Consider the following 20,825-nt stretch of genomic DNA (forward strand, 5'->3'; position numbering starts at 1 on the left):
AACTTTTTTTCTTTTTTTTTTTCGACGCAATAGTGACGACACTTATCTCGGCGGTCGTGCCGCGCACTATACGCCGACCACCTACGCTGAAACGCCAACAGTAATGACAAAAACTTATTCGGAAGATCGCAGTTTAATGTGGCGAGGACAAGGTAGACTTTTCGACTCGGCCGCCCTTTGCACGATATGCTCGCTGCTAGGGCATGACGAAAGATATGATGATAATAATAATTGGTTCACAGGAAAGGAAAGGCGCAGCATCTGTCACACTTGTTCTGTGGACACCTGAACCGCGCCGTAAGGGAATTGAGGGTGGGAGTGAAAGTAGTAAGAGAGGAAGGGGTGCCATAGTGGCGGGCACCGGAGTAATTTCGACCACCTGCGGATGTTTATCGTGCACTGACATCGCACAGCACACGGACGCCTCTTCGTTTCGCCTCCATCGAAGAGCGGCCGCTGGCGGTCGGAATCGAACCCGAGTACTCCGGCACAGCAGTCGGCCATCTTAGCCACTGCACCACCGCGGCGGGGCATCGAAAGGTAATAACAAATAGGATTTTTACTTTTTTTTTTTCTCGTTTATTTCTGGCGTAAACCAAAGGAAACGGGCCTTGCAGTGCTAAGCATCAAACCGTGCCACTCTCTTCGTCACAGTACGAACTAATGCACCCACTCAAGAAAGGAGACACTGAGAAATGCACTACTCGATCGCCGTATGAGCTGAATACGATAAACCATGCACGTTTTGTCACCCCTTACAGACCGTTCGTGACACAATGTAACCGCATACTGTCGCTATTCAGAGCGGGCGACATTCGTGCACCCATTTCGCGCACAATACAACGATTCAACCTCCGGCTTCTCTCCCAGTGATTCAGAAAGAAAAGAAATCCGGTTCAGTTGCACAATTTGCCTTGCAACACGTTACAAAACAGCTTTCCCTGCATGATGGCGTAGAAGTGGATTGTCCGCGGCCCAACAGATGCTCGAATCCAGCACTTGACCGACCAATTTTCCTCTTTGCATGGCTCTGACTTCACGCCCTTCATAACCAGCCTGAGTTTAGCCAATATGGCGCAGACACCGACGGACAAACAAAATGGGGTCATAGCGACGTCGACGCAAAGCTGAAGAGGACATGCGACAGAGCATGGGCGTCGGTAGGATTTTGACTTGGGCGGGGCAAACCCGTGATCGCATCGTACCACGGTGAGGTAGAGGATGGAGGGTTGAAACGAATGGAGGAAAGTGGCTCTTTACACCGTCCTGCCTACGCCCATGCGATAGTGTTCGTGGTACGATGTGACACGCAGGTTGACGAAAAATATAAAATTTTTGCAAAGCATTAGTGCATACCGCTACCGTCAGGCGCTGGCCAAGCAGGGGTATATACCACTCAAACACGCAACTCGTGCAACATCCAATTCCACCACCACCTTCACCGAGCTTGCAATGACCGCTGCAAGATACAGTTGGCGGTGATAGCGGTATAAGCGATGCTAAGACTTTTGAAATGGCGGATCTCCCGCGTACACTCGTTGATGTGTAGCGCGCACAAACGAAAGGCTTTCTGCCGCAGGTAAAGAAGAGCTTTTCCTTCTCTCCCGCAGTCGGGGTTAACGGTCACACTAGGTAAATAAATGAACTGCCAGAATCCGGCCACTCAACGTTCTCACGAGGTCACACGCGCGGTTCCCGAACAAGGCTGGCGCACTTCCAAGGCAGTTTTTCGTCTCGTACCGCCGAGTTTCGCGGGAAACGTCACCGGCGCCATTTCTGGGTACACTGGGTTCAGATGGACAGATAAGGGGACCCGCGCACGTTTCCCGCCGCCGCGCTTCCCTTTTGGTGCTCCAAAATGGCGGCGATGGCCACACTGTGACACCGCGGCGGTACACAAAAGGCGAGTGAGTAACCACATCTCGCCTACAGACGTAGCAGCACACAGCATTGTGTGGTGATATGTCGTGGCTTCCAGTTGCAGCAAGGTTGGCAACAGCCCGAGAAAAAGAAACATCGTGTCTGGATAAGCTTGAGGTACAAGCTTCGTGCAATGTATGCCATGTCATCCCGAGACGAAGTGGGAGATTTGATTTCAACCGCGCATAGGTAGTCTGGCAAAACATGGCGCTGTGATATGTTGCAGACTCACTTTTCCCCTCCAAAGCCGAACATGTTTCGTCCTGTGCAAAATGAAATCAAAAGCTTGAAGGAAAGCCTGCACCTGATGGAATCATGCGAGGCTGAAGCCTATACTCAGCACAAATCGGTAAATTTAGGTGACATTTGGAAAAGTGCGTACGACCGCCAGGTGGAGCTAAGAGTATGGTGTAATACGAGAAGAAAATAGAGGAAGCCCGCATCTAACGATCTAACGATACCTTCTATTGTGGGTGGGAGAGTGGGTTTCCCGAGGTAATAATCTCGAGCGCCGGGAGAACGGAGCGCTTGTGTGTACGCCGCGAAACTGTAAGGAGATCGAACCCAATACCTTCCGCATGCGAGGCGGGTGCAAACGTTTCCAACGAGCTGGTAAAATGCAACCCTCCTCCTCTTTTTTGTTTTTCTTGTGTGAGCTCAACTATGAGTGAATTAATTACTCTTTTGTGCGATTAACAAAGTAATAAAGTGAATGAATCAGCCTTGCCTTGGGATAATGGCACCTGGCCTAAACAGGGAATGGGAAAAAAGGCCAAGGAGAGGCATCTATATAGTCACTGTAATATACGGCCTTACAGGCAGGCGTTTACAATAAAATTTCACAGGTAACATTGTGCGCACGCTGCCAGTGGGGCAAATCTCGGTGGCTTGCGCAGGTTCCGAGCACTCGTGGGGCCCGGTCAATCAAACAAGTGTCGCGAGGAGGGTGTGGGCTGCTGTCAGCCGAAAACGCCGCCAGTGCTGCTGACGTCAAGCCAGTAGGCATGCAAAACGCTCCGCGATTACTCGGATTCCTCGCACAGCAGTCGGCGCGTGTTTGTTCGACGAAAGTGCCAAGCGTGTATGCAAATGCCGGTCCCGTGACAGGAACGACGACGGAGCCAAGAAATTCGAGCGCCAGCAGACTCCCTCCGCGAAGACAAGGCGAAGAATAAATGAAGAGAACCGCGAAAAGAAAGACGAGTTGCTAGGCAAACAACTAGCCGCGGGATAACCGCAACTTGACGCCCGACACGCGGATCGCCCCCTCCAGGAAAGACAGCGAGATAAGACCACCCGCAGCAGCAGCCGAGGATCGCAGCTCGCCCGTCAGTCTTCAGTCTTGGAGACGATAGATGGAGTAGAAGGAGTTTTGGATTGCGCGTTCGCAGCATCCACCATTGTGCGGGCTGGGCCACAACCCTTGTCGTAAGAAACATTAGTGTGTCACATCAGATTAGCTGTACTGTACCGCTCGTGCATAGCATCTACACGGTTTTGATCGATTATATAAATGGCGTTGAATGTGTCTGCGAAAGTTGCAGGAAGCAAACAAGAATGCAACGCAAGTGAACAAAAGCACTCCAGATAGAAACGTTGCCACCTAGCTCTCAAACTTCTCAAGAAAGCAGTCGGCTTCTGAGACGGAAACCACACTGAGCTTAAGCCACTTTCTGCCAAGAAGGGCCGGGCTGCGCAGAGGTTCAAAATGACCGCGAGGCCACGAAGGATCATCACTGAGTTAAACCCTGATATCGATCAAGGTCGGAAGCACTTACGCGAGAGGAAAAAGAGACAGAATGCGAACATGGGCTCTTGTGGGAAAGGATTCTGTGATGTGCTGCTGGCGAAAAGATCCGACCAACAGGATACCGATTGTTATCGAACAACCCTTCTGGCATCTGCCAACTCCTGCAGATCGCGTTTTTTTTTTCTTTTTTCCTACAACGAAGCCCCCCCCCCCCCCCCCCCCCCCCCCACACACACACACACACACACAAAAAAAAAAAAGAAAAAAAACGAAGTTATTCAAAAGAAGAGGCAACTGCACTGCTAGTTGTAAGGTTGAAAGATAAGTTGCGAGGTTTATCTGGGGGATTGGATTTTCTAATTAAAAATAAATCAACAATAACACGCATAATTTGATTTCCCAAGCCAGCGTAGCCGAAAAAAAAAAAAAGAACGATAGGCTTGAAATGTATGTAGAAAATAGAGCCCCCTATTAGGCAGCAATTACAGTAACTTCCCGGGGTTGCGACCGAGGTTTTGCATTTTGAGGCATTGCAGAGATTTTGCATAGCGTGCGGAGACGTAGTAGTGGGCATACATACGGTAATCCGGTATACATCTCAGCTGGTATAATGTCCCCGCTATACGCTAAAGAAAAAGTAAATATATATCTTGTTCCGTTGTTAGAGAACACGCATGCAGGCTGGGAAGCGTCGCCACCTCGCTAAACGTCACCCGCCAGCTCAGCTCCGTTTGTCGCTGTTATCTGGTTCAGCTTACGCGTTCCACCGCAGCGCGGACACTGACGAAAAACCACAAATAATCGTCTCAATGGTAGTTCCGTATTCAATGGGAACATTACAACTCTCTCGTCAAAACTTGCGTTTCTTCACGCGATTCCATCACTCTCAAGTTTATGACTGTTAATTTGTATAAAGGCTTTATCATTACTTCCGGCAAAAAAGAATGCAACCACTTATTCGATGGTTTCACTAAAAAGTCGACAGTTCGCGATAATAAAAAGGTAATTTCTAGGCGACTTTCGATCACGCCGAGATAACACACCGTACCACAAAATAAAATTTGGCTGTAATATATTAGTTCAAAGAAAATGACATTAGCCGAAAATAACTAATCATTGCGTTATGCAGTAACCAGCAAAAATTAGTCTGGATTGTTTTTTTTTTTTTTTTAACTGCGGTGAAAAGCACCGAGTGATGGCTGCCTTTAAAAACAGCCGCAAATGCGGAGGTATTAAAAAGGAAAGTTATTATTTTTAAACATTGTACTATTTGATTTCGCATCTGTTCATTTGCACACTTGAGCCGCCACCGCATGCCCGTCATTTATGTAATGACAGGACTGCCAAATGTACGACCACCAAGACATAGGTGTGCCCAGCGGTTACGAAAAACAACACAGTGCGCTCCAAGCCTCGGAGTGACAGCGAAACGTGAAGCCGACAAGCGCACACTGGGAGACATGCGCGTCCACCTGATGGCGCAAGTCTCGGCGGCGCCTGACCTGCCGAACACAGGGCATCGATCAATCACCGCGAGAAAAGCAGCAGTGTGTCTTCAGTGTCGAAACAGTGCGGATGAATTCATTCAAGGAAACCGGGTGAGCCGCGCTTTCTATTTAACCTAAAGATAGAAAGAGGAGAATGATCCAAACGAGGCGACCTTTTTTTTTTCTTTTTTTTTTCCTTTTTTTTCTGTGCCAGGAACAGAGGAGAACAATCAGATAACTGTTTGCTAAAGCCGATAATTTTTTATTAATCAGTGCGAAAGGATTGTGAATGATGAAGGTCGGGAACGGTGGCATTAGCGTTCCCGGCGTTTGCACTAAGACCTCACCAGACAGGAGGCAGTAACCTGGACGAACATACAGGCTAGGACATTCCCAAATCTAGCAAAGTACCACAAAATCTGGCCCAAAAAATTCAAAAATAACACATGCACTGGATGCGGTGAAATCTCGGACATCCCTCACATGATATGGAACTGCAAAGAGCAATTAGAGAAATATAAAGCTCGAGCGCTCAGCCAAGTGGAGTGGGAGGCAGAGCTGGCCCACACGGGTCTCTCTGAGCAGCGCAGCCTGCTCACCAGGGCCCGGGAGGCAGCCCAGGCCAATGGTATCCTGTACTGAGGAAACCACCCACGCTATTCCGTTAAACAATTAAAGTTTACTCTCTCTCTCTCCCCTCCTTTGCATGTATTCGTCGATTCGATGCGTACGGGATGTCACGCGCGCTTGTGCGCGTTTCACCCTTCTTCCGAACAACGGATACAAAGATCAACTTACAACATTCAACATACGGCGTTCATCCCGCCCCCAGAGGTAGAAATATCACATGTTCTTAAAATTAGCAGGACATGGTTTGAGCGTACAGCGTTCTTTCTCGATTTTCCATCTTTTCCTGTTTCGCGCACTCACTCTGCCATCTTGAACTGGTTTAGGCCGCGATGACACCGCCACGGGTGGGTTCCCTACGGTTTTATTTTGCTCTTTCTTCTCCTAGAGGCCTGCTAAACAAGGGTGCAGGCGAACTGACAAATGTAAACACACGGCCATGCTTTATCCACGACCTTTTAGAAATTAACAAAGCGCAATCAGCGTGACCATAGCCAATGCAACCATAGCATGCGTGACACCAGCGTGGTTGGCAAACCTTTAGGCTACTGACGGCGTACACGGCGTGCAAAGCTGGTTGGATCAGAGTGACAGAAAATGCGGAAATGTCGCGTTTACCTAATGCAGAAATCTAAACTATGTGCATATTATGCGCGACAGCGAATTATACAATGCCCACTGGCAGATGCCAGATATAGCGTGTTCTGGGGTGGCTCAAAGTTCACTTCTTGATCTCAGGGTCGCAGGTTCGAATCCGGCCATCGTGACTGCATATTTGGGTGGAAGCGAAACACAATAAGCATAGTCGGCTGTGCGCTGTAAAAAGGTCATTAAAGAAGCATAGGTGGCCTAAATTAATTAAGAGCCCTCTCCTTCGAGGTCCTTCATAACCAATGTGCCAATGTGTCGCTTTGGCACCTAGAATATACCCCCCCCCCCTCTCCCACTACGGGCTGCCAGGTGGGGCCCATATTTTCCTTCCTTACTTTATTAAAGCCAACGTTTTAAAACTTTCACCTGCTGCATTCTTCTAACTTTTATTCACGTCCTGATTCCCTCGAACACAGAACACGTCAGACCTATGGGTGGCGCCAGCAGTATGCGACTGTCAGTTCAAGTGCATGCATAATATACTCCGCAAGCCGTACCGGGAAAGAGAGAAGTTCGCTCACAACGAAGACACGTCCACGGAGCCGCTCTCCTTCCCTGTGCACTCGGGCAACAGCAAGACCAAAGTTAGCTCTAGTAACGTTGAGCAAGACGACACGGCACGCGCCCAGCGCCACCGGACAGGCCCGCACGCGAGACAGGACGCTGGCGCCGCGACGGCCGGCGGCCAAGACAGCGCCAGCGGCCGCGCGCGTGTGCTTCCGAAATACAAGCGAGGAGGCAGGTGAAAGAGAGCGGTGGCGTCGGCTATCTTTGACGGCACAGCGCGGACCATCGAAGAAGAACCAGAAATATCCGCCGCCGCGAAGGTAACCCTCCTCTTCCTATCGGCTCCGGAACGGCGGACGCGGCGGCTTCAGAGAGGGTACTACCAGCCACTGCAGCATCGGCCTTTGTTCCCCGCGGATGACGACTGCCTGCTAGTTGGGGATATACTCTGTCGCGTCGTCGCGGCTCCTCTCCGGGCATCCACCGCGGTTTTATCTCTTGCCGGCACGACCAGAATGAGCAACGTGCTGTCGCCAGGTCATCCCTCGACCAACGTCAGCAAATGGGAACAGCAGTGAGGTCAGGATGCCGACAGCTGAAACAAACGGACTGCACCGTGTCCGAAAGCTATAAAGATGAGAGAGAGAGAGTGAGAGAGAAAACATTCTGGCATTTTTTTTTCATGTATTTTATATGATAAAACCTATCAACGGCAGGTGGTCGAAAGGTCGGCATGCTATCCTTGGTCTCTAGAAAGGGCGTTACCCGAATTGAACCACAATAGAAGGCGAAAGCCTTACTTGCCTCACTAATGCGTGAGCACGAAGTGGAAACAAACTTATGACGTGATTTCTTATCAAAATTGGGATGAAACGTCCTTCGTGCAGAGTTCCGTTCCGGGCAGGGGTCAATACCATATCGCTCCCCAGAGGAATCTATGTGTAGGTTATGCAGAGGCACCGTAGTTCGTCGACCTGGGGTTCTTTAACGTGCACTGACATCGCGCAATGCACGGGCGCCTTGCTTTTCGCCTCACCCGAGAGCGGCAGCTGCGGCCGGGCCGCTTTTCGGTGGAGGCGAAAAGCAAGGCGCTGTGTCCAAAGAACAAACTAACTAACGACTTAACACTTTGCCAAATATGCGCCATCTCTCAATGTTTAACCGACTGCCGCTTTCGTGGAGGCGAATAGCAAGTGCGCTTGTGTCCAAAGAACCAAACTAACTAACGACTTAAACACTTTGCCAAAATATGCGCCAGCGCCAGTCTCTCAATGTTTAACCGACAAGCAAAGCCATGTCAAACAATGCTCTTTGCATCTGTTTAGGCGGTTTTATATCCCGGTTATTTTCTCTCTCTTTTTTTTTTCTTCGCTCCAAAATTCACCAAGCAGCAAATCACGGACGAAAACTGCTCATACATCACAGTAGCCCCACCCCTCGAAATAAGCATCATACATACCACAAAGACTGAGAGTTCGGGCCCTTAGCAAAGCGCACGGAACAAATCCGAAAACCAGATACCCTGATGCAGCAAGATATATCCGGGAAGGCAAGCCCACTCCATTGGCGTCGTGGATCACACATTTAAAGAAATGACCTCTGCAACTATTCTAACAGATGACACTGACGCAGCAGAAGAGGCTCCAATCGGCTTAGCCCTCTCGATGTGCAAAGAACACGCCACAATCAAACTACCAAAAGGGAAGAATTTCCAGCACAGAACGTCAAATCCTTAGTCACATCACAGCACGCCACCTCCAAGATGCATACAGCATATGACGACACGGACTCCGGGACACCCACATGGAAGGAAACGAGCCTGTCAACGCTTCAGTCCGAGGGTGCGATGAAGCATCCCCCCCACCCTTTTTATAGATTTCGAATCCTGGACGTATCCAAGAAAGATACTGACAAAATAGTCCCCGATCCAAAGGAAAATAACTAGAGAAGCAGCAGTAACCCTCCGAAAAATCCAAACGAGCAGTCACGCTCCACGCACCTTACTACACACATCTCTCGTCCACCACCTACAGATATGAATGGCCATTCTGTAACTTGCCGCCAAACGTCCTGTAACATATGATGTGACGATGTAAATGACGACGTGGTACACAACAACCGAAGAGCAGTGGAGATCCAGCTGTCAAGCTCCAGCCTGGGGGATCAGCGTAGTCAGGTCGACCGGACTAGGGCGAGGACTCGTGTTCACAGCTTCCTGAACTGAGGAGGACCCACCTGGCGCGAACAGTTTATACCAGCTCTGAATAAAATTTTATCCCATCTCTTTCTATCAAAAGCATAGCGTTGCAGAAACTTTGACAAGAGGCATTGGCTGGCGCGTAACATAACCGGCTGTAACACCAGAATTCTAGAACCCGACCTTCCTGCAGAAAAGAATGCACTGTACAGAAACGAAAACTGCCGAATTATGCCAGCCTGAGCAAACAACAACGGTGAGGCCTAGCAGAATGCGACGCAAACTGCGTTTTGTACGCCCAGTTAAGCCATTGGCCTAAAAGGCACACCTGATGAAGCAGCCCAAGTGTGATGCCGTGCCATTCTTGACAGAAACAGTCGGTAGCACAGCAAAACCACATCATGGCGGTAAGCCAGTGGGGAAATCTAGCCCGTGAAATGCGACGCATTCAGCAGAAGTCCTAGTCTACGCTGGCGCTACTGCGCCAATGACGTCAAAAGAGGGCGCCTGCTACAGCGCTAATTAGAAAGCCACACAACGGCGTGCAGCGTACTAAACTGTGCAAAAGTCATCACACAAAAGAGAGGATGGAGGGGAGGGAGCCTTCCCAGCTCCAACGCGTGGGAGAAAAGAGAGAGAGAGAAAGGAGGAGAGCGTCCATTCAGGCGTCGATAAGAGGAAGCGGCAAGGACGCAGTTCGGCCCCTTGAGCATGGCGACTGCGGCCGAGACGGCACCAGCCCCCGGCTCGGCTATTTACCACGGTGCTTATCAGTCGCCGCCGCCGTCGCCCCGCCGCACTCGAGCGCACAAAACACTGCGCTATCTTCACGACCGCGATGGGACTCCCACTCGACGGAAGGGGCCTTCGTACACCGCGACGCCCGCGCACTGCTCACAGCCGCCACAGCGGCGCCGCCGCCGCCTGCAGTCTGAGCTGGCCGCGGAAATGCCTGCAAATCTCAACTGCGTAACTTTCGCTCGGATAATGTTTAGCCGCATACGTGGATTCAGCTTATGAAGCATCGTAGCTGCGCGTAAATGAAGCCGTCCACGCTCCGTATCGCATTTGAACGTCTAGCAAAATTAAAATTTTCATGTTCAGTGTCTATGGTATAAATGAGAAAGCATTTGTGCGAGGTTTCCGCCCAGAAATGTAGTACTGTTCGCGACAGAAACCGCGTTTTCGGCCCGTTAAACCATGAACTCGGTCACTAAACCAGTACGAAGCATTGAATTTACAGTACTGAAAATAAAGCGACGCACTCTGTGTACGCACAAAGCCTTAGCGGTGCGTCTCATTTCGGATCGCGTCGCCTGGTTGCGACTGGAGCGTGAGACGAGGAGCGCCACACGCCAATGACTCCCTCTCTCCGTCGCAAGCCGCAGACGGGCGCCTCCTCGCCAAGCCACAAACGCGGCCATTGAGAAAAAACGCGCCGTCGCGAGATTAGTGAGCAAGCCTTCCTTATCAAGCTGCTCATCCATGGCCCACACACGCTGTTCCCTTTGTCGTCCAACAGCTTTATGGCATAGGGGGAAAGGGAGCAGCCTAAACGGCAGAAATAGCTGCTCCGTGTCTCCGCCACACATTTCAGCTCCTGGTAGAATCTCTGACTTGCATTCCTGCAGCAACGTGAAATCGCCGCAAGTGAGAATGAAACACAAATGCCATCCGACGGTTCCAATGAAGGAGACCTGTGGGGTACTACAACGCGAGATGTCAAGAAGGGAAAAAACACTGCCCAGAACGCGAGAAATCGGGCGAACCCAGATCACGCGGGACACAGCTGCGCGTCGGGTTCTAGAGTAACGAACTGCCCTTTCCACCCGTGCCTGGGTGCCACAGCCTCTGCTTTGTGCAGGTACCTGCGCACAACAGACAGTGACATACACAGACACATGCCCCAACTGCCCTTTCCCTAATGCCAACCTTTCCCACTGCCTATCTTCATGACCAGTTGCATTGCAATCTGGTTTCTTTCCCACCCCCTCCCATACTATCTGGGCCTGAGTGTACTGACTTGGTGCTGAGGGTGAAGAACAGCGCCTGCTCGTCCGATGTATAGGCGCCTAAGTGTTGCGCTTCAATAAAGTATTCTACTACTATCTTTCCTGATCCGTGGCCTGTATTAGTCCGTTCCGATGAACGAAAATTATTTTGTTTGTTGACCCAAGGCAGTCAAGCGGGCACGGGTCAAGCGGTCATCGTCCCAAGGAGTCACGACACGACAGACGAACATCGTGTCGCGCCTTCGCTTTTCGTCCTGCCTGCTTGAGCAACGTGTTGCGCCATGCCGCGCCGAAAGACCTTAGACGAAGATGCTCAACTTCAGTACTTCAGCGATCTGCAACGTGGTGTATGTACACCTCCGATACGCCCAGACAACTACGGCCTCGGTTATTTCCACGCAGACAACTGTATTCGGGAATATGTCTAAGCGAAATTTCGCTTTCACCTGCTTGAAGTGGTGAAGAAAATTGCGCCGAACCATACACACCTTAAGAAAGAACGAAGAAGAGACCAACTAGCACAAAAAGAGCTGTTAATGCTTTCTTCACCTGCTGATTGGTAAGAGCATCACCCATGTAATATGCAAGCTCGCCTGAACGCTGTGATACGCGCCACAGCGCTGTCTTGCGATTCTGACATGCCTACATCCCGCAGGTTTCGTACTCAAAGAATGGGGGAGGGGGATTGCTACAGTTTTCAGCCCGGACATATCAAAACGGGTAGTGAAGTGGCACACTTCGCTTTTATACACGCGACGAGACGGGCCGAGGCAGCGCCGGTGCAGAACAAAAGAGGAAGCGTTGCTGCCCCAAAGACTTCTGCAGCGCACACCGATAAACAAGACAGGCTGCTCCGACGACGACGGCGACGTCGAACGGACGTCCGGATGGATGCTCTGCCTGCAGCAAAATTCCCAGCGCACTGCAGCAGCAGCGCTGGCGGCGGCTCCGTGAGAGGAGGGAAGTGACGCGATGGTCGGAGAGGAGGAGGGCAGCCTAAATTTGCGCCTTCTCGGAAGAGGGACGTACTCCCCTTCTTTCTTTCTCCTGGGCTGACCGCTTTTATATTTAGGGGCGACATTGTTGCCGCAGCGCTCGACACAGCAGGCGAGTGAAAATAAATGCCCACTATTCGGGGAACCCCCTACACTCTGCCATGTTACGTGGGCGTGTCAAAAAACACACGTACCAACAATAAACACCACATCAACACCGGAGCAGTGGGAGGCTGCGCTGTCCTGCTCGACGCCTGATGACTAGCTCAAACTGATCGACAGAGCGCGCAAGACGGCAAAGGCCACTGGGGCCCTGGACTGAGGGCCCCACCCACGCCGGGAGAATTTCCTTTGGCTAAATAATGTTTTTCATTCATTCATTCATTCATTCATTCATTCATTCATTCATTCATTCCGGCGCAGCCCGCTTGTGCACTTCGTCGAGCTCGACCGCGGTCGCGCTACCCCCCCTCAATCACGCGGTGACAGTTGCAGTGTGACGTTGTCTATCTGCAGCAATAAGAGCCCCATTTTACCGCCGCAGGTGCCGTGGATCTTGCAGCGAAGGCGAAACAAAGCTGACAGCGTGGTGTTCACAAATCCCGCACTCGATGTTGGTATGTCCGAATGAATACCACGATATTAGGCAGCGCCGTCTGTGATCGCTGTCACTTTTCAGTTTGCAGAAAAGCAAAACGCGTTAGCTTTTCCTGTCCCGTCGCGGTGGCGCAGTGGTTAAGATGTCCGACTACTGTGCCGGAGTACCCGAGTTTGATCCCGACCGTCGGCAGCTGCGTTTCCACGGCGGCGAAACGGAGAGGCGTCCATGTGCTGTGCGATGTCAGCGCACGTTAAAGATCTCCGCGTGGTCTAAATTACTCCGCAGCCTTTCACTACGACTCCTCTTTCTCTCTTTCCCTTCCACTTCTTCCCTTCCCTTACCATGGGGGTTAAGGTGTCCACAGAAATAAGTGTGACAGATACTGCGCCTTTCCCTTCCTGTAAAAGTTTTTCCGACACTGCAAATGCCCCTTCTCTATTTACATAACTGGACGATCATGTCGTAAGACAGGTCACTGAACTGGCGTTTCCTTCGAGAGGAACGAAGGAGTGATGTCCATGTGTTCACAGGTCGCCGCCTCGCCAACTAAGTTTTTCGGCAAATTCATCCCGACGTTACAGGCGCTATCCGCTTTCGCGAAATAATGATGTAGCGCCGGGCAGCATTAAGACCAGAGTACCTTTCTTTACTTTGCAGGACACGAGACTAATTACAAGTGCATAGTGGCGAGACTAGCACGCGTTCTGAGCTGTCTTCCGCAACGACGACGAAACCAAGTGCCAGAAGTGCGAGCGGCTTTCCAGCGTCGCAGCCCGCAGTCAGCTTCGTACTCAAAGCACGCAGTCGTGGCCATCAATACAACGCAGCCAGCCACCCTCCAGTCTGGGACACTTTCATTTACTGCGATACTATCAACGCATCGACACAACACGCGTGGGCAGGAAGGACTTGACTGCGCCCTCGAGATCGTTAAAGGGCAACACCGGAGATTTTTCGAACACTGAGTTCATAACCACATCTTATTCCTAAGAGTCCCCTCTATACAGTGCAAAAAAGACGTTTCTAGAGATACCGAATACACGTATATTAAACGAGCAAAATCCAGGCAACCGAAAGTGGGATCCGGCCGATCCGGCCAACCTGCTACGTCACAACCAGCTCATGACGTCACGGATACAGCCTCAAAACTGGCCGCTTGCGTGTTTTTTAACTTATGTGGCTACTAAAAATGGCAGCTGGTGTCCCTATTTGAGTGAAATAGCCTAAAACAAGCTCTGAGTTTGGTCTCGCAGCAAATGCAGAGCCGTGCATCGAGTGACGCCACGCGACCAGGGTTGCCCACGCAAATCTCCTCGACTGAGTTCACGAACCGCGGCGAAATTTTGTACAAATAACTTACCCCGTTTCAGTACAATCCGAGAGGTGAAAAAAAACGCCGGAGTTCGAGTTGCACTTTGACGCTGAAATAACGCATGCAAACCGTCCCGTAATATGCGCACAAGATAGCGGCGCACAACCGCCGATGAAATCAGAGTACAACGGCAGCCCAGCACGACTGCTAAGTTTCCCCCTTCGTTCTAAGCCCGAATACTCAACACTCTGCGCTCACTCATTAAGTACCGTTCCAGATTAGGGATCTGAAACTAGGGGGCACCCTTGTTACGGATAAGCCGCATGCCAACGACTGATGTCCACGTCCTCTCGTGCCAAGGCGTTCAGGTCCAAAACGACTACTGTCTCTGAACATTCCTGTGCGTTTGGAGTGAGGTGCGAGCGCGTCACCACAAAATACCGTTCAATCCATCACCATTTCGCTCACATTTTTCAATGCCAGTAGCGTAAGAAAATCACGAAAACTAAATGCGTGCGTCTCTATGTCACAAGCGCGTATACGAATCCGCTCTCTCATAGTGGTCTATGCCAGGTAATAGGTCTACATCGCGACGAGCATAGCTGAAGCATGTACAGGTACTTTAAAATAACACCACTGCCAACGTGCATACCTAATATCTGGCATAGCTCACCCACGGTCGGTGCAAGCAAGCGGCGAAAAAAAAAAATGAAGAGGCGATTTCTCAAGCTTCCGTTCGAATTCTTCACCGCCGAGGCAGCGATCGTATACATACGCGCTACACTGTGTCCCAATGCAGCCTGTCTCGAGTGGACAGCGCAGCGAGACATCTTCGAGAAAGCAAAACATAATAGAACTTGAGTTTCGTGTGTCGCCAAGACGGGCGGCGGTTGTCTGGAGACCGGCCAACGCGTGCCCGACACACCTCCACGTCGCACGCGTTCCGCTCGGTTTGGGGCCTCATGCGCAAGCGGCACCGGTCACGGGCTTCCACAAAGTGACACTTTTTTCGCGCTTTTTCCAGGAAATGTGTTCCGCCGCAGCCGACGCAACGAAGGACCGCCGGTGCTTCCCGCGACTGCTGCGTAGTGGCGCTTTAGTGCTTGGCTGCGTCCTTTAGGACTGTGGACATCGTGTCCCTAGAAAGACCGGGCACAGAGAGAAGAGGCCTTAGCCAACTTCCTCCACGAGGCTAGAGCAGCAGGTCGTCGGCTCCAAGACAACTGAAACAACGCATCTTTTAGAGAAGGTACCTGTGAATCCTCTACTCTGTCAGCTAAAGAAAGTCCTTTACAGTAAACGGGTCTCTCTAGGCGTTTAATGGATACGTGCAGGTCCTATGAGAACAAATTTGTACAGCAGGCCCAACTTACAGTCGCTCTAACCTCATGCCACTAACAATTCCACCTCCCACTACCTGGGTCACCTGGGAGGTGCACACCAAAGATGTCCGACAGCAATCTGGGGTCTGGCTGGCTGACAATTTAGGCATCTAAAATAAAAGTACCGATAAGTTTTTTTTTTCCCTTTTCCCTCCTTATGAAAATGACCAACCACATCTGCGGCGACAAAAAAGCGCTGCATACATCCAGGTAGATCTCCCCTGCTCCTTACTACTTAAACATTGGCACTCAGAAAAAGACTAAAACTGGTTCTGAGTTAACTTCTCTACCGAACGAAACAATACCTACATTACAACTATGCCCTGCCGAACTTTACCAACTTAACTTCCTTTCATACATGTGCATTCGAGGTTAGAAATGGTACAACGCCCCGTGGCTCTCCATCGCTTGAGAAGGCACGCACGATTACACGAGCACCGCTGCCCATCTTGAATAGCGCGATCCGCGATCCGTCACCATGGCCACTACCGCGCGCCGACAGTTACGCGCTGACTGGTCCTGGCGCGGCAGGTCTATGTGCCGATGATGATAGTGTTGGCTAATCTTTTTGTAGCGGGTGGACATTAGATTGGGGTCCGAACCGGAAAATAACGATGTGCAATGAAACGCGCCGACTCCCAGCATGTGGCACCATCTAGCGCCGCCAAAGCGACCTGGGCATGCGCAGTCACGGCCGGACTCGAGGAAGAACGCGCGATGAAGCGTGCTCTCACTCGAGACCGGTCGTGGCGCAGTGGAACGCGCGGCGGCGGATTACAGATACCGATCGCTTTAAATCTGGCGGCAAAAGCCAACGTGTAGAAACGAGACAAGACGTGCGGCGGTGTACCTCCCGCTCAGCGAGTTCGCGGATGGGTGCGTAACCGACGCGGCTTAAGAATGGCACGATTGTTGCACTTTTCAGCCCTCCCTTCGCTGATGTCTGCAGATTTGCACTCCCTGTTGCGCTGCCGTTGGACGCTGCTTCCCCGAAATAAAGACACAGCACGATGCACTGAGAGATTGGCAGGGCTACTTGCAATTGTCGCGTAAAATTGCCTGCAAAAGCGCCACGAATGCGTACCCGCTGGAAAGATCGCGGCTCACTTGCTGAAAATTTACTGCGAAAGTATGACAAGTCCGCGGAATCAGGTCATCGACTGCTCTCGCAACCAAACTGATATGACATCAGTATTTTTTACGTGTACGTATATCTCTACGCTACCTCACACCACCTTCCCCTTCAAACCGGCGATCACGGAGTCCATGGCTCCCTATACACCATCATCGACATGCTGTGTTTGAATAGAGTGGTGAAAAAAAATATTTCCATTTGCAACTGAAAATTTTCAGCATCTTTGCTGCTGATGAAAGTCCAGCAGAGCTACTAAAAGCCAAACAACTGAACTTTAAGAAGAATATACGTCAACATCATTGCTGTGGGATCAACAGTACGGGTATACCCATATAGTACAATTTCCGTTTTGTACACTATAAAACAACAAGCTCACATGTGTCTCTCCCCCCCTCCCCCAAGCTTTTTCCGCCTAACCAACAGTAATGTGTTTGTACTGGCTGCACGCATGTCTGGTTTCCCATACGCCTATGGTTACCGCGCAGTTCTTAAAAAGAAAATTGTGAGCAAGAGTCAACCTGTTCAGCTTCTAGTCTTTTTTTGTCAGGCCCAATTCACAAAGAGGACGCAGCGATAACAAAAAAAAGAAAAAGATAGCAAGCGAACACTGTGCATGGACCCAGTGTGTGTGCTGGCATGAAACCTCAGATCGCCTAAGCGGAGTCATGACGATATTTGCGGCTATGAGGCGTGTTCAAAATGATGACTCAGTGCAACCCATTCATTCGAAGTATCGCTCCGCAATAAACTTATACGAGCCAAAGAATTATGTTCTCTTGAAAATAGACACAAAATAGGTGATTATATCCCCGGCGGACAATGAGAATCCAAAACCAATCGAATGCGACAAGCAAACGACAGGCGCACGCCTGCACAACCAGCAGCATACACGGAGCACACACTGCTTGCTGCAAGCATCGCTCGCCAGTCTTCCCCTCCCGTAAGAAAGCGATAACACGGCGACGACAAGAAGAGATACTGGGCGGAGGGGCACAGTGAGACTGAAAGAGGCTCCGGCGAGGGAACCGCTCTTGCAGGCAAATGCCGACGACGGGGCCCGCATGCCACAGCAAAGAAGCCAACGGGACAGGCGGACTGGGAAGGGGGACAGAGCCCTCCTTCCACCACCACCAGAGCGTCGACTTCGTGTCGGCGCGCTCTGGGAGGGCGCCTCGACCCGGTTTTAATTTTGACACAACGGCTGCACCCTTCCCTCCCCGCCCAACTCTGGAAAGCGCTCCATGCGCCGGCTGCAGCTCGCGATGGTAACCGGAACGCCGTTTCAGCATAAGTTGCAGTACTTGCGGGGGTAGTTCAGCAGAAACTCTGTAACGGTGGCCGAGTGCAGCAGAGGTAGACTGAACCGTTTTGTTAACTGCGCACGACCGCGGAAAATGGGCGCTTCCGTTCTACGGCAGCACTGCCCGCAGTCAACAGTGCCAGCAGTCAACAGCGCCGGCGCACATCGCCTGCGGGCCCCGATGTGCAGCCAGGGTAAGCATCTGCGGGAGCGCATAGGCGGCTTCGGCTTAGCGGTTCTCATACTACAGTCCGTGTTTTTCTTTTTTTTTTCTTTTTTTTTGGGGGGAACAAGCCTATGCCCAGGCTCAGAATGTCCGTGTCGGCGTTAGCAGCTGAACGTGTATCGCGTTATGGTAAAGCTCTCGTGCTGGGTAGATCTTGCACCACCTACCATAATAGGCTAGCGTCAGACGCTAGCTGCACATCGCACATGGTACTTTTTTTTTTTTTTTTTTTTTTTTTTTTTTTTTTTTTTTTTTAGTGAGTAGCACTATTAGCCGCAATCACGGGTTTCACCGGTGTCTGTCCGAAGCCGTGGGTCCACTGTCGTGGGGGGATTCCGAAGGGGCGGTCAAGTTTATTTATGACGGTCGCGCAGGCGGTCACACTTCGGAAGTGATGTAGGAACACATGGAAACGGGCGACGCCAGCGGTTCTGTCCGTTCCGATTCTCGGAAAAGTCGCGCTTCGACCGTGCCGCGAAGGAGGCAAGCCAGATAGATAGATGGATTTATTGAAAGGAAAAGGCAGAGAGGTTGGCCCGAATAATTCAAATCTGGCCTGCTACTCTGCACTGGGGAAGGTGAAGGAGAGAAGAAAGAAGGTCATGATGGGTGACGATGTGGGAGAAGGTATATGAAATATATATACAGACACAGCAGTTTGTTTTACAAACGTGAATCAAGTCCGCTGGCACTCAAATAACGGCAAAGAGCGCGCACTGCCTGGACGCCCTTCCCCTTGTCCTGCCAAGCGCCCAGCAGCAGTTCCTCCGACAGAGGCCTCTTGTCTAAACGCTTCAAGGAAGCAGCTAGCACATTTCTTTCGTTCGCATACTCTGGGCACACCAATAATACATGGTCCACAGTCTCTGGGATGCCACAAGTTGAACATTCCGGTGAGTCCATCTGTCCAATTAAATGTAGGTACTTGCGCGTGAAAGCCACGTTTAAACGAAGTCGATGTATCAAGCATGTCTGATGACGCGGAATATCACGCGGAACAATAAATTTAAATGTTCGATCGAGCCTTCTCAGACGGATGTGTCGGGCGTCTGGTTGAGCCCAGTAAGTTGCTGTAGCAATATTCATATAACTCTTTAGAAGACACGTCGTATCCGCCCTTGAAAAAGGCACAGCTGTTTGGAGGCCATTGATGTGTGCGCTTTTCGCTTCAACATCGGCCTGCTCATTCCCATGGAGGCCGCAGTGGGCAGGAATCCATTGAAACATTATCATGTGGCCTTGCAGCTGAGCAGATGTGATGAGCTCCATAATGTTTAGTGCCAGGGACTGATAGGCAGTGTGGCGTAAGAAGTTTTCCAAAATTTGTAATGCAGTCTTCGAGTCCGTGAATATACACCATTTTTGAGGTGGTTCCCCACATATATAGCGAATAGATTCTCGAATGGCTACAAGTTCGGCAGCGGTTGATGTAGAGGTATGTCCCAAAAGGAAATGCAGAGTCGTTTTCTGAGCTGGTATGACCACAGCTGCAGCGGATGCTTGTGCTGACACAGATCCATCGGTGTATACGTGAATATAACTGGGATATTCTGACCAGATGTGTGCCAGAGTAAGTTGTTTGAGTCCACTAATTGGTACCATTGATTTCTTTAATATTCCGGGAACACGAAGGTGCACCAAAGGTTTATCCATCGTCCATGGTGGTTGGGTGGGACGGTATGGGAGGGCATATCCTGTCGGTACTTGCGACTGATGGCAGCGGAGTGCACTTGTAAAACTGCAGTCTGGCCTCTCATCCAGAATCTTGCTGAGTGGGTGAAAACGGTGTCTTGTAAGTGCTCGTAAATATACACGAAGTGGTTCGTGGGACAAGTATATGGACATTGGGCGAGCGTGTGCCTCTTCAATTGTGCCTTTGTTAGAGGTGCATCTGGGCAGTCCAAGGCATATTTTCAGTGCCTGCGCTTGCACGCTCTCTAAAGTCCGCAAGCAGGAAATGCTCATACTAGAGAGTACTGGGAGACTGTACCGGATGTAGCCAACAAACAGAGCCTCGTAAAGCCGTATTAAGGAGCGCTCAGTTGGACCCCATTTGATGCCAGCTATGTACCGAAGTACATGGCAAAAATTAATTAGCCTCTTCTTCACCATAGCAATATGTTTCGACCAAGATAGTCGGTGGTCGATAATTACTCCCAAGAATCTGTGCCTGGAGACGTATGGTATTACGACTCCATGAAGGGTAATCGGGTAGCGGCTGACACATTTTCCCGTAAACGCGATCACTGCACACTTTTCTGCCGCTAAAAATAAACCTTGACGCCGTAAGTATATCGATGTTGATGACACAGCTCGTTGCAGTCTCGCACGTAGTTGTGGGCGCGTCGAACCAGAGGCCCAGATGCAGATGTCATCAGCATATGCACTTATGTGGATGTTAGTTGGAAGTTCACTCACCAGGCCAATTAGCGCAACGTTAAATAAAGTTGGGCTGAGAACTCCTCCCTGTGGAACTCCACGAGCGACCTGAAAGTGGGTAGTATCTCCTTCAGGCGTAGTCATGTAAACAGAGCGGCCGCTGAGATAGCTTACAATCCACAAGTACAGCCGGCCACCAACTCCCACGTCGTCAAGTCCATCAAGAATAGCTTCATGGAGGACGTTGTCGTAAGCTCCCTTTATATCTAAAAAGACAGCAGCTACTAGTCGACGGTGACGCTTTTCGTGTTCTACTGTCGCCACAAGGTCGATGACGCTATCAA

General features: G+C 50.7%; 1 protein-coding gene across 1 annotated transcript in view; it reads right to left on the reverse strand.

Annotated features, from left to right (window-relative positions):
• The window catches only part of LOC146185402 (SMAD family member 6-like), a 109,588-nt gene that overhangs the window by 46,122 nt on the left and 42,641 nt on the right, over positions 1 to 20,825 (reverse strand). The window lies entirely within an intron of this gene.

Source organism: Amblyomma maculatum, chromosome 6, assembly GCF_055883805.1.
Source record: "Amblyomma maculatum isolate TAMU_Amacu chromosome 6, ASM5588380v1, whole genome shotgun sequence".
NCBI lineage: Eukaryota > Metazoa > Arthropoda > Arachnida > Ixodida > Ixodidae > Amblyomma > Amblyomma maculatum.